At 37.6% G+C, this 14,149-nt stretch overlaps 1 pseudogene; it reads right to left on the reverse strand.

Moving 5' to 3' along the window:
• Positions 1–3,341: 3,341 nt before the first annotated feature.
• LOC114682453 lies at positions 3,342–12,190 on the reverse strand (annotated as a pseudogene).
• Positions 12,191–14,149: the final 1,959 nt, after the last annotated feature.

The following is a 14,149-nucleotide window of genomic DNA, read 5'->3' on the forward strand; positions in this document are numbered from 1 at the left end:
ACTAAGAATATTGCCATCATCGGCTTCTCTGCACGATGGAATGACTCTGAAGCCAGAAGAGAGTATTTACACTGAAATGCCATTTATGAAGCCAATGGTAAGGAATCCAGTGCTAGTTATGCTCAATAAATCTAGTGAAGAATTAGAATTATATTTAAAGTATAGTGGACTGCCAAATACTGGTTTTACCATAGTTACATTATTTCCTTTTCTACTCCTACTGTGGGGACATTCTGGTTCTTCACATCCTCACCTACATTTGTTCTTTTTGTCAAATGTTTAAATCATTCTAACATGTAGTTAGAGGAACATGCAAGAGAGTGGGGAACACGTACGAGCATGAAGAGCACTTTTAAGTTAGAAAAACTTTCTTTTTAATTTGATGTATTTAAAGTGCTGCAGGGTTACCTGTAAATGATAATTAAGTCAAAGTCACACTATAATTTTTTTATGTTTAGTATGTTTACCAAATTTAATTTTAATTAAAGAAAAATATGAAAAAAGAGCCCAAACTACCAAGAGATTCAAAAAATAACTCAAAACAAAAATAACATCGAAAAACCCTCCCCGCAGTGCGAGAACTCATTGCAATGCTGGCAGTTTTGTCACAGGATTTTAGGTAATTTGAACATCATAAGCAAAAAGAATTGGCATTTGACAAAGTTATTTGAATAAGTTTTACACTTTTCAGTTTTAAGAACTTTTTTTCAAAACATATTGAAAAAAATAGAAAGAATTTGAGAAAAGGATAATTTATGAGAAATGCTTCTAAATGTCCCCTTTACAAAGGGGCAGCAAAGTTTTAATTGGTAAGGGACTTGAACTCAGTGTGGTGGGCATGAAACCACTAGGAAAAACACTATAGTTCACACTCATTTGATGTAAAGGCATTATGAGATCATAGTATGTCTGTCCACATGTGAATCAAATGCTAACTTTCTTCATTGTTTTGTTTCCCTGACATGCAGGACTTGGAACACATAAAACTTAATTTGGTCAATATTTTTCACTTCCTTTATCAATGCATTTATATCATTATACTTGTTATTTAATCATTCAACTTTCTGGTGCATTTTGATTGTGTAAATCCTCAAGTTTTGCCAGTAACAGCCACTCTTTTACTATCTATCATCATCTATCTCTTTGTCTACTGTCTGGCATCTGTCTGTCTATCTATCTATCATCTATCATCTATCTATCTATCTATCTATCTATCTATCTATCTATCTATCTATCTATCTATCTACCTATCTGTCTATCTACCGACCTACCTACCTACCTACTTACCTATCTACTTACCTATCCACCCATCTCTATCTGTCTGTCTGCCTGCCTGCCTATTGGTCTGTCTATATAATATAAACTCGCATTCTATCATCTATGTGCCATCCATCATCCATCACCTCTCTATATATTTCTCTGATAGCTTCTAGTTTATTTATTCGTTACTTGTCTAATTCAGAATTAAACAGTATAGCTTTAAATATTTGCTCTCATTATTTTGTATTTCAAAACTTTGTGATTGGTTCAACTTAGTAATACTCCTTATGAGATCTCCACTCACATCTTACCTTTTTTTTTTTTTTTTTATATGTTGACTAGCACATAGTTAAAATACTGCCCTGGGACAGTGTAACAATAACCATCATTATTCCTCATTTGTAAATCTAGCAGCAAAATTTATAATTTACTCTTGTTTATCGTCTTAGCTATTTGTTATGAATAAGTTCTATGTCCCTCCTTTCCCCTCCTCTCTTACCATTTCCTCTTTTTCTCTCCATTTTTACTATTTGGAACACTGTAAAATTGCCTGTGGAAAAAACTACAAAGCCTACCAAAGAGTGAGCAGAGTCCATGGTATATGCATATACATTGATACCTTTTTAGGATGCATGGGGAAGCTCTTTTTCCCTTTCTGGAGTTAGTTTCATGTTAATCCAATATGCATTCCTTCCTGCCATACATTAAATACATTTCATATGCATGAAGCCACCTTATTTGGTGATACCTTAAAAAGATGTATTTTTTTTTGATGCTTATGTATGTGTGCTTATGTGCACTATGTATGTGCAGGAGACTGAGTGACCGACAGGGCATTGGTTGTGAACTGAATTACAAGTGGTTGTGAACTTCCAGATATGGCTGCTTGGAGATGAACTCAGGTCCTCTCAAAGAGAATTAAGTGTTCTCAACTGCTAAACTATCTCTCTGGTTTCCTTGGTGATGTCCTTTGAGTTATTTCTCACAAATTAATCTCAAACAGATAAAGCATAAAAACAGAATAAAATGGACAGGAAGGTAGAAGGAGGCAAAAAGATACATATTGACTTAAAATCTAAAGTGCTAAAAATACCAACTGCTCTTCTAAAGGAAGTAAGGGTGTTGACAGATGATATTCAAACACACATTTATAGAATACAATGACAGCAAACACTTCTTATTTATCCCTCCAGAGAGAATGTACTAATAAACCACACTTGCCATGCATTGCATTAACTCAAAACATACCTACAAGTTCCAGATCTTCTAGCTTCTTAAACAACAGTCAGATGTGAAACTTTGTGGAGGATACATACCACAACCTTCCCATCATCTTGCACCATCAGCTCTAACCTGTTTTTTGTTTGTTTGTTTGTTTGTTTCCTGCCTTAATCTGGGCATCTCTAGACACTGACAGATACCTCTTGAATTTAAAAAGTGTATCTCTGAGTCAAACCAGAATGGTAAATATCTTCTGGGCCAGTGACTTGTCTTGGTGTGAACATATGCCTCTGTTCTGACCAATGACATTTAGCCTGAATCATCTGGTTGGCATTACCTATTCTTTTTTTTTATTATATCACCACATTAGTACTATCCTTATATTTTCATGTGAGAAAAGAAACATGTTTTTAATTGAAAACCTTATGTGTATAGGTTCATTGTCTGCCTATATGTCTGTATAACACACACATACAGTGCTCATAAAGGCTGGGAGACGATGTCAGATTTCCTGAAACTGAAGATAGATGGTTGGGAGCCAACATTTAGGTACTGATAATCCAACATGGGTCCTGTGAAATACCAGGCAGTGTTCTAACCACTGAGCAAACTAGTCTTATAAATTTGACAGTGTAAAGCACCAACTTATTCTCATGTGTTCTTTAAAGCTCTTGCAGTGAATGTGGGGCCCTTACTGTCAACAAGTTTGTAATGTCAACAAGTACGTAGTGACTCTTGATTATAGACACTTGAAATTCAGTGCAGAAAATCTAGTAACTTGCCCTGGTATTTTTAAATTATGGAACATATATTCTATTTTGTTAAGATTTATTTTATTTTTAAGTGTGTGTGTGTGTGTGTGTGTGTGTGTGTGTGTGTGTGTGTGTGTGTGTGTTGGGGTGTGTATGAATAAGTGTGGGTGCCCATAAAGGCTAGGGCCATTGGATTCCCTATAACTGTAGTTAAAATTGGTTGTGATCCATCTGAATTGGTTACTTGACATTGAACTCTGGTCTTCTCAAACAGAAGTACATTCTGCTAACCTCTGAGCCATCTGTGCAGTGCTGGAATGCTTATTTTGAAGAATAAAATCAACTTTGAGTGTTGTTTTGTCTAATTTTTCTTATGCTAATGAGAGAGAAAAATATCTTTGTAAAAAATAATCACTTTGATCAATATTAAAGTTTAGAAATGGAGTATATTTTCTTTAAGAAATTAAAAAACTAAGAAGAAAATGCCACTTAACATAGTTGGTACATCAGAATGGGTCATCAGAAAAAATACTGTAATGAACTTGTCTCTGATAACATGAATTTCGGTCCTAGTTTTCATTGCTTGCTAGGGTCTTACTCAATGCTTTGACTGTGTTCTTCATTCTTTTCCACATCGCACAAGGGAGTGGTTCAGCCTTTCAAATTTCATTATCAGGAGCAAATCCAGGATCCACTGACTTCTTCTCAAAAGGCACTAGCCCATCAGGTATCCAGGCAATTTTATTCCCACCAGTATTCCAGCCATGAAGAAACTCAGCAGGAGCAAAGCCAATGAAGAGAAGTAACCCACTGAGGTTTGGAATATTTGGTGCATTGTATCAATCCAGGATTATGAAGCCTAAACTTCCCATTTTAAACAAGAAGCTAGATGGAAGTCCTCCTATAATATACTGTCCGTTAACTCTGTAAGCAGAAAAAGCTATTGGTCTCTGATGCCCATCTTTATTGTCATTGAGCCAACATTTGGAGGTTCAACATTAACATAATAGATTGTTCTTCTGGTAATGAGGAAATAAAACACTACCACTAAGACATACACCATCATGGCTGGTGACATGTGCACCCAGGGTGGCTTCTTCAGGTTCAGGTTGGGGCATGTGAACTCTAAGAAGGGACAGGATTTCCATATTGGCAGTAGTATGGACAGTGCTCTGGCCTTCAGCCTCCTACTCCACCTAGAAACATACTGAAATATTATGTTTTAAAGATCTGAAATGTTGTTCAAATGCAATATTCAATGTTCATTGACGTTTTATTTTTGTTAAACAAATTTGCATTTTATTTCTATCATTGAATGTATAGACATATTAAAATAGAATATTTAAAAGTTTTCAGTGCCTTTAAGAAAATCCAAATTCAGCCGGGCGGTGGTGGCGCAAGCCTTTAATCCCAGCACTTGGGAGGCAGGGGCAGGCGGATCTCTGTGAGTTCGAGGCCAGCCTGGGCTACCAAGTAAGTGAGTCCCAGGAAAGGTGCAAAGCTACACAGAGAAACCCTGTCTCAAAAAACCAAAAAAAAAAAAAAAAAAAAAAAAAAAAAAAAAGAAAAAGAAAATCCAAATTCTTTAAGAATATAATTTCATAAAAATGAATATGTATTAATTATTAATTATTGGGAGATTTACTAAGGCAACTCCACATAGTTAAAAGGGAGATTTATTTAGGGAGGTAACTTACAGCTAGTAAAGGGGTTGGTTACAGGATCCAAGAGAGGTGAAGTGCAGTCCATCTGGGTTCTCTGCTTGGTCTACCATTCAGCATCCAGGATTACAAGGAACCAAGAGAGCCAGCACATCTGGATCTTGGGTCATAATGGCTCACATCCTGGCCCCGCTTCAGGGGCATGTTATAGGTAGATGGGACAGTTACTGGAAGCCTCACTAGGAAGCGGCTAGGACTTTCAGGTCAAAGCTGGAACAGCTACCCACTACAATTATTTGTTATGGATTTATTTTATTAATTATTTACTTAGATCAGTAGTAAAGTAGGAGTAGATAAAAATGTTAAACCTGATTTGAATTATATGTGAGAAATGTGGATTTAATCAATCCATTTGGAAAGGTGAACAAAACATTGGGAGGTAATTGCTGAGTTAGCTACATAGAAGTTGTCGATTGCCTTAGGGGGCAATAACATCATCGCTTTTGGTAATCTCTCTTCTAAACAGAATTCTGTAAATAATTTAAACCCCAGTGTCTGGGTCTAGTTTAGGTGACTATGATGTCAATCACAAGTATATTCTCTTAGGGATGTAAGTAGCTCTTGACAAAGCTGGTCTGGGGTACCAATGCAAGGATATACTGGTTCTGGAGAGTTGGGTAAACATATAAAGTGCTTACCATAAAATGTAAGGATCTGACTTCAGGTGCCCAGAACCCATTTGTAAACCTGAGTGCATGTGGTGAGCACCTGTAATTCTGATCCTGGAGACATGGTGCAGTTAGCTGGAGGTCACTGAAAAGCTCCTCTGGCCAAGACAGTGATTTGAATTTCCTGAAGAGATTCTGCCTCAAAAAAATAAAGCAATTATTGAGGAAAACTCCTGATGCTGAGATCTGGCCCTCATAAGCACACACACTTGTGCATGCATAGTCACACACACACACGTACATGTATGCATACATATGGACCGGTACACATACACAAATATGTATATACACAGAGATATGTTGTCCATAATTTGGGAAACTTTTTCTGAGTTTTAACTAAATTGACTGAGGATACAGTTGCTAACATTTAAAAAAAATAGAGGTATTGAATTTTCAAGTAGCATCCTTCAAGGATTGACAGCTCTTACTTCTTAATTCATCTTTGTGCTGTGAAGGTGTTGATGGATGTGCTAATAGTAGAAGAGTGGTACCAGGTCAGCATGGTGGGTGATCAATACTCCTGAAACTCATAAAATGAAAGGCCTGGCACCATTGTAAAGGACATTGGGATTTCAAGCTTCATATTATAATTGACGCTTTATGGTTGTGATTCAAATAGCCGATACATGTTATATGACACATTGCCACACAGGTTTGAAGAAAAATTCAATTTAAAGGTCCTTGGTTTTAAACTAAAGGTGGAGTATGTTTTTGATTTTGAGAATTAATTTGGGAAATGAGATACAAAGTAACTAGTGACTGAAGAAACAGGTGCCATCATATTTGTTAATGTACCTTTGTTTTATAACAACCACATTATCATTCCTTAGTTGTTGCTGGAGGGCTTCTCTTCAGGTTCCACCAAGCCCCACAGTCCCACAATCCATGTATAAAATAATCACTCAGATGCTTATATCACTTATAAACTGTATGGCCGTGGCAGGCTTCTTGCTAACTGTTCTTATAGCTTAAATTAACCCATTTCTATAAATCTATACCTTGCCACATGGCTGGTGGCTTACCGGCGTTATTACATGCTGCTTGTCCTGGCGGTGGCTGCAGTGTCTCTCCTCCTTCTTCCTGTTTCCCCAATTCTCCTCTCTCCTTGTCCCGCCTATACTTCCTGCCTGGTCACTGGCCATCAGTGTTTTATTTATATAGAGTGATATCCACAGCACTTAGTCACTAACAGTAATATCAGGAGTCATACATAAAACTTACACAAAGCTTTCAATTTTTAGCTTTTAATGGGTGGGTGAAGAATGAATGTGTAGAACATATTTTGATTGCTGTCTTCACAAATGTGTTAAAACTTTTGCTTTTAGATGAAGTCCTATTTTAGTTCAGGCTAAACTAATTAAAGTTTATATAAAAATCTCAGCTAATTAGTTATATGATCATAATAATTGTTCCCAAAGTCCCATCCAATGTGGATGATTGAGAATATCAAGATAAAAAGAACTAATAAAAAATGAGTTAAAATTCTGTTATAGTACTATTGTACTATATATATAGTAAAATATATATTTTACATGATAATATATAATATACTGTATATATTATGGCATGTATATATATATTTACCATATACAGCATAAATAGTACTGTTTTGTCCAGCTGAATTTCACTCAACATACTAGAACAATTGGTAAGCAAGTCAGCTGGAACATTTAATTGTACTTAGTATGGGGGAAGAAAGCATCCTTGCCCTATAGATTTCTGTTGATCACTAATCATCCTGGGCCTGATGTGTTTGTTTTGATAGCACAAGTTAAATTAAAAAGTATATCGTATAGGACTTCTATGAGTTACTTACATGAATAGTCTTGGTAATTTACAATTACATGTGTTTAAAAGCTAAAGTATTTGGAGAATATAATAGTTATTGACATTTGTAGATCACAAGAAAGGTACAATTATTAAATCAAGTCAGGAATTTTCTATGCAGCAACAAAGACCCTCCCAGAGCTGAATGGAATGTAGTTCTCTCTGTGAATGAGATACCTGCAGGCCATAGAGAAACCTTTTATTTTTCCAAACCTGTAACAGTAAAGGATAAGTTCTGCCTCGAGCTCAGAATAATGAAAATTTAAATATTTTTCTTGATCAGTAATTAATCTAATCCAAGAAATGACTGCTTTATTAATAGGAAAATTAACTAAACTTGATCATTCCATTCTTAGCAATTGAATTCCGAGTAATTAAATGTTCACATAATTATTTTTTCAATCTGCTGCCAGTCTCTGTGAAGGCTGCTTTCTCCCCCTCCTTGTTTCTTATTAGAATTGCAAACCCTTTCACCTGAAATCAGGAGATTTAATGAGTATTAATGGGACTTTCAGATTCAAAGGAGTGTTTAACAATGGTGTTTTCCGAGACATTTAGAATAAAGAGCTGTAACTGCACGTGTGTTTTTCCTCCTTTGGCTATCTGACAGTTCTTCTAGAAGATGTGTTTTTGAAGAAATTTTAAACAAATGAGTCAGCTTCCAGGATTATTACTGAAGGTGTGATCGCGGAGAAGGTGGGATGAGACGAAGTGGTGGAGGGTCATAGCAGATGCTTTTCTGAGATCAAATGCCCATGTCCTTGCTGACACACTTCTTTCTTTAGAGACACAGGATGGCAGCTTAGGTTTGCTGTCTCCTTGGAGACAGTTACTATGCCAATGACCACAAACAAAATTGAGTCCTCAGTGATGATAGAGACCTTGTATGGGAATGACAACTCACAGAAGTCATGTTTTTCTCCGTTTTTGTCTGTTATGATTAGATTTATATTCTATAGCATATGCTAATTGTACAAAATACTGAGTTTCATCCTGGCATTTCATACTTACATATAATACACCATAGTCATTTTCTTTCCCCATATTGCCTTCTATTGTTTTCCCATGAGCACTTTTTTTTTTTTTTTTTTTGGTTTTTCGAGACAGGGTTTCTCTGTGTAGCTTTGCAGCCTTTTTCTGGAACTCACTTGGTAACCCAGACTGGCCTCGAACTCACAGAGATCCGCCTGCCTCTGCCTCCCGAGTGCCGGGATTAAAGGCATGCACCACCACCGCCCGGCCCATGAGCATTTTTTTATATGATGAAGCATAACAGTGAGGGTAATTGACAATGACTCCATCTCATCCAGTTACAAAGTCTCCCATCTCACTCCAGTTACAAAGCAAAAAAGCAAGCAGCGGGTCAGTCTGTGGCCTGGAGATTGCTGTGCTCTGTCTCTGTTGTATTGATAGTGTTACTTTAACATGAGTAAGCTGCTCAAGCCTTTTCTTCTCCCTTGTAGTCTGCAATAAACTTTTCTGAATAAGACTCTCCTTACATCAATCATCATACATCCAGAAAGACCACAATCTTCCTAAAATATGTCAAACAAATACAGAACAATTCTTTGAAAGGGTTGGAAAGAATGGAGAGAGAAGGAAGTTGATACTAAAGACTATTGGAAAATCTTTTTTAAAATTAAGTATTGGAATTTATTTTTATTTGTGTATATGTATGTCCTAAGTGTGCATATGCCACATGTGTGGCGTTATCCAAAGAGACCAGAAGATGGAGTTATATCTCTTGGAGCTGGAGTTACAAGCACTTGGGAAATGGATGTTGGGAACCAAACTTAATTTCCATGAAAGAGAGGCAGGCACTCTTTTTTTCTTTCATTTACTCACTCCACATACTATCCACAGATCCCTCTCCTCCCTCCTTCCTCCTCCCACCCCTCAGTTCTCTTTCCCAAGCCACCCTGCATCCCTACATCCCCCAAATCGAGGTCTCCCATGGGGAGTCAGCAGAGCCCAGCACACTGAGCCTAGGCAGGTCCAAGCCCCTACACACTGCACAAAGGCTGTGCAAGGCATCACACCACAGGTACCAGTTTCCAGAAATCTGCCCATAGACCAGGGACAGATCCTGATACCCCAAAGCAGGCACTCTTAACCAAGGAGTTGTCTCTCCAATCCCTGGAAACTATTTTAATCCTGATGGGGTAAAAAGGAAAGAGGGTATAGAAGTAAAAGACCAAGAAGAACTCACTGCTGTTATTTTGGCTCTTTGCTGCCCTTCTCCACTGGTTCTCTCTAGAAACCACAAAGGCAGCTGAAGTCTCTGGCCTTATCCACTGGTTCTCTCTAGAAACACGCACAAGTTGCCAACTGCTGAAGTCTCTGGCCTTATCCACTGATTCTCTCTAGAAACTGCAAAGGCAACTGGAGTCTCTGGCCTTCTCCACTGGTTCTCTCTAGAAACCACAAAGGCAGCTGGAGTCTCTGGCCTTATCCACTGGTTCTCTCTAGAAACTGCAAAGCCTAGTCTCGCCTTTCCTTTCTCTCTAGAAACTGCAAAGGCAGCTGGAGTCTCTGGCCTTATCCACTGGTTCTCTCTAGAAACTGCAAAGGCAGCTGGAGTCTCTGGCCTTATCCACTGGTTCTCTCTAGAAACTGCAAAGGCAGCTGGAGTCTCCTGCCTTATCCACTGGTTCTATCTAGAAACTGCAAAGGCAATTAAAGTCTCTGGTCACACATACAGTTAACAGCCTTGCTAATAGAAATACCCTACAAGCAGTGGGAAAGGAGATCCTACTCTTTCTCTTCCTGTTACTTCCTTTTCAAACTTCCCATTAGTAGAAAACCAATAGCCATAAAGCAGAAGGTCTAGAAAATATATTTGATATGAGTCTCAAGTTTTGGGGATTAAAAAAAAATAGACCAGGAAAGGGCTGGACTCAGCTAAAAGCAAGTGGGCAAATGATGGTACACCATCATGAATGCTATCAGTTGGATGGGGTTCCTAAGTACTGCAGTTCTGCAGAGGAAAGCTCTTAGCTTTCTTTCCAATATCCAAGCACCATTGCTTTACCTGCTCTGGGCCCTAGTCTTCACATCTCAGGTTTTACTGCATGGAGGTGCCCACTTAATGCCCATCGTTCTTTCTTTTTCCTGTGTTGAATTTCTACCATCTTTGTAGCTTCTGGGATCTTCTGATTTATAGTTAAATATAACCACTATGTCTGGTCCACTCACTGCACCCATTCTCTATCCACACAGACATAGATCTCATGGTGTTTAATTTGAGTGTGGGAAGAAGCCATAATTCCCAGGACTAGTTTTCTTAAAAATCAAGACCAATTATTCCATATCTGAATATAAGAAGAGTCAATTGCAATGACATTTTGTTCATTTTCTTTAACAGCCACATAACTTTAGCCTTTCCATTTAAATCTATGATCACCTGCAAAATATTTTTTTGTGTGGATGAAAAAGGATGAGTCAAGGTTCATCCCCTAAATGTATTTCTGTTAGGACAACATTCATAGGGAAAAACTTATCATTTATTAAACATGATATTTGAAAAATTTAGGGTTTTTGTTTTTATATTCCTTAGGTATGTTTAGCTTTAATTTTTATTTTATTTTCAGTTCTTTACAAAGCATTAAAGGTCCTTTACTTGGTCTTATCTTTATTATCCATGGGATGTCAAGCAGCATTGAAGCAATCTCCTTATTACAAGGAGGTGAGATTTTGCTTTAAAATATTCTATAGCTTCAAGCCATTTCTTCTTCTTCCTCTTCACAGGTGCTGGTAAATTGTACAACCTCTCTTCCATATAGAGAAAAGGTTTGTTTTTTTTTTATCAATCATTCAGCTTACTTATTCTCCTGCCTTTTTCTAATCACTGCTCCCGATGGAAACCAGTGTGGTATGGTAGTGACTTTTCTTTACATGGTAAAATAAGACAACAGATCCTTTTGCATTATTCAAGAAAAATAACTTTCAAGAAAAATAAGAAACATTGAATTCTCTGCAACTTGTCTAATAAAATGTGTTTTTCAAATATCCCCTTTCAGATCCAATAAGATCTAATTATTATTTTTCCACTGTGACTTTTAATGCATTTTTTATTTTAATTTGCCTTCTCTTCACTATTAATTCTAAGTCATTCACAATTCCATGAGATTGAATTTTGCTTCTAGATGTCACTCAGTAATTAAGAGATCCCTTTTAAATCAGTGAAATATTCTAATTATACACATATATGTTAATTGAAGACTATTGGTTTTAGAGAAAAAGGCAGTGATTCAAAGAAGGGAGAAAAGCAATTTGTAATACTATATTTATATAATTGGATGAATTAAGGGCATTGAATGATTAAAGGTTTCTTGATTTGTATTGTGGTTTGGTCGTTGGATATTGTCCATGGATATTTTTGTCCTAACACTGGGTCTTCTGCATGGCAGGCTACTTAGAAGTTTTTGATCTATGGCATCCCATAAGATAAAATGTGATGCCTCTTAATCAACACACTTATTTTCCTTAGTAACACAGATTGCTTATACCACAGACATGCTTTTGCATGTCCACGTTCCAGCCCTGGCTGTCAGAAGTCTCAGAATCTTAAGTCATGTCGCTTTACCTGGGGTTTATGCTCTTTCTGAGATTAGAGACTGATAAACCTAAGGATTCTGAAATACACATTTAGAATTTTTTACTTAAAATTAAATACTTTACATCATTTACCTGCTGCTGCAGTTTTCCTGGTTCCACTCAGATCCCACAGTCCCACAGCCATAGCTGCTCAGACCTAAATGAACACACAGAGGCTTAATATTATTTATAACTACATGGCCATGGCTCAGGCTTCTCGCTAGTGAGCTCTTACATCTTAAATTAACCCATTTCTATAAATCTGTACTTTGCCACATGGCTTGTGACTTGCTAGTACCTTTACATCTTGCTTCTCCTGGTGGCGGCTGGCAGTGTCCTCTCTGTTCTCCTTTCTCCTTCCTCCTCTCTAGTTAGAATGTCCTGCCTAACCCTATTCTGCCTCGCCATTGGGCAAACAGCTTTGTTTATCAGTCAATCAGAGCAACATATTTTCACAGTGTACAAAAAGACATTCCCCCATCATTTACCCTTTCACTTTCCTTCTTTTAATCCTTCTATGTATCCCTGCCTTGTTCTCTTTCAATTCATAGCCTTTGTCCTCATTTCATTTAATTGTTGTTATGTTTATAATTTCAGTGCTAACCAGTTGGTAGTGGATACCAATTGAAAGCCTTCTTCTGGGGAAGACTCTTTTACCTCCTCCCAGCATTTCTTAGTTGCCTACAGTTATTTGTCTTGGGTTAGTATCCTGCAAGATGTCCCCTTTCTATGTTAGCATGTCAGTTGGTGTCACCTTTGTTTGGGTCTTGTTAAAGTAGGTGTGATGTTGAGTCTTCATAGGTGTAGCTTCTTTGACATTTCTAGGAAACAGAATCTTACAGAAGATATCATTTGCCTTTGGCTCTTATAATCTTTCTACCCCCACATCCACGATGTTCTCTGAACCTTAGGTGTAGGAGTTGTGCTGTAGATGGATCTGTTGCTTCTAGTGAGACCAGTGCCCCCACCAGGATACTCTTGAGGAGGGAGAAGTGAGAAATATTTAGATAGAAATATAGAGGAGAGAGATGGTTAGAAACAAAAGAAATCATAGGAGGGCCTAGGTCAAACCCATAATCCCCTTCTGTCTCTTCTAAAGGGCTTTTAAAGGAATGCTAAGGAGTGAAGATAAAGACGTCCCCCCAGTACAGCCAAGTGTAGACCATCGCAAACACCTGTTGACCATACACATGGTCAAGCCATTCTCTAATACAGCCCTGCTGTGTAAAGCAAGCTCAGATCTCACTAGGAAGATTTTGTGGGCTCCCAAAGGTCCCTCCTCTTAATTTTTTAAAGAACTGCTCAGATAGACTGAGGTCTGTCATAGGTCATACTCCCTGATTATTTCTTCTATTACCCATCATGGAGATATGCTTTACATCAAGCATACTCTGTCTTAGACTGGAAGCTATCAAGAAGAAAGTTGCCTATCCTTGACTCTCAGCCTCTGGCAAGATCAGCTTGCTTTCTTTGTAAAATCTAGGGCCACATTCTTGGGGTTGAGACTGTCTACAGTGGGTCCTTCCTTATCAATCATTAATCAAGAAAATGCCTACAGACAATGGCATAGCAAAATGGAGTCATTTTTCTTAGTTGAAGGTTCCTCTTCCCAGATGATTCCAGACTATGTCAAGCTAACAAAGAACTAACTTGAATGAAAGAAAAAACAAGGGGATCAGAAATTCAGGGCCAGCCTAGGTACATAGTAAATTAGAGGCTAGTCTGGGCTATAGGAAACCCTGCCTTGAACAAAGCAAAAATCCTTAAGTGTAATCCTGGCTCACCATTGGCTAGCCAAAGCAATTGATGAGAAATGTTTTCAAATCTTAGGAAATACTTCAAGGAAAATAAATTATCCTTTCCTGTCATCTTTGTTTTTATTTTAAGATTTCAAATGCTGAACACATTTCCTCCTCACATTTCCCCCACCCTCTCTTTTCTCTCTACTTTCCAACACCTTTCTCCCATTAGTCCCCGTAGACAGTTTTACTTGTACTACTTTACTGTGGTAAACACACACATTCATTCACACATATACTTTCATACACACACACACACACACACACACACACACACACACACACACACAATTATATGTACCTAT

Source organism: Peromyscus leucopus, chromosome 17, assembly GCF_004664715.2.
Source record: "Peromyscus leucopus breed LL Stock chromosome 17, UCI_PerLeu_2.1, whole genome shotgun sequence".
NCBI lineage: Eukaryota > Metazoa > Chordata > Mammalia > Rodentia > Cricetidae > Peromyscus > Peromyscus leucopus.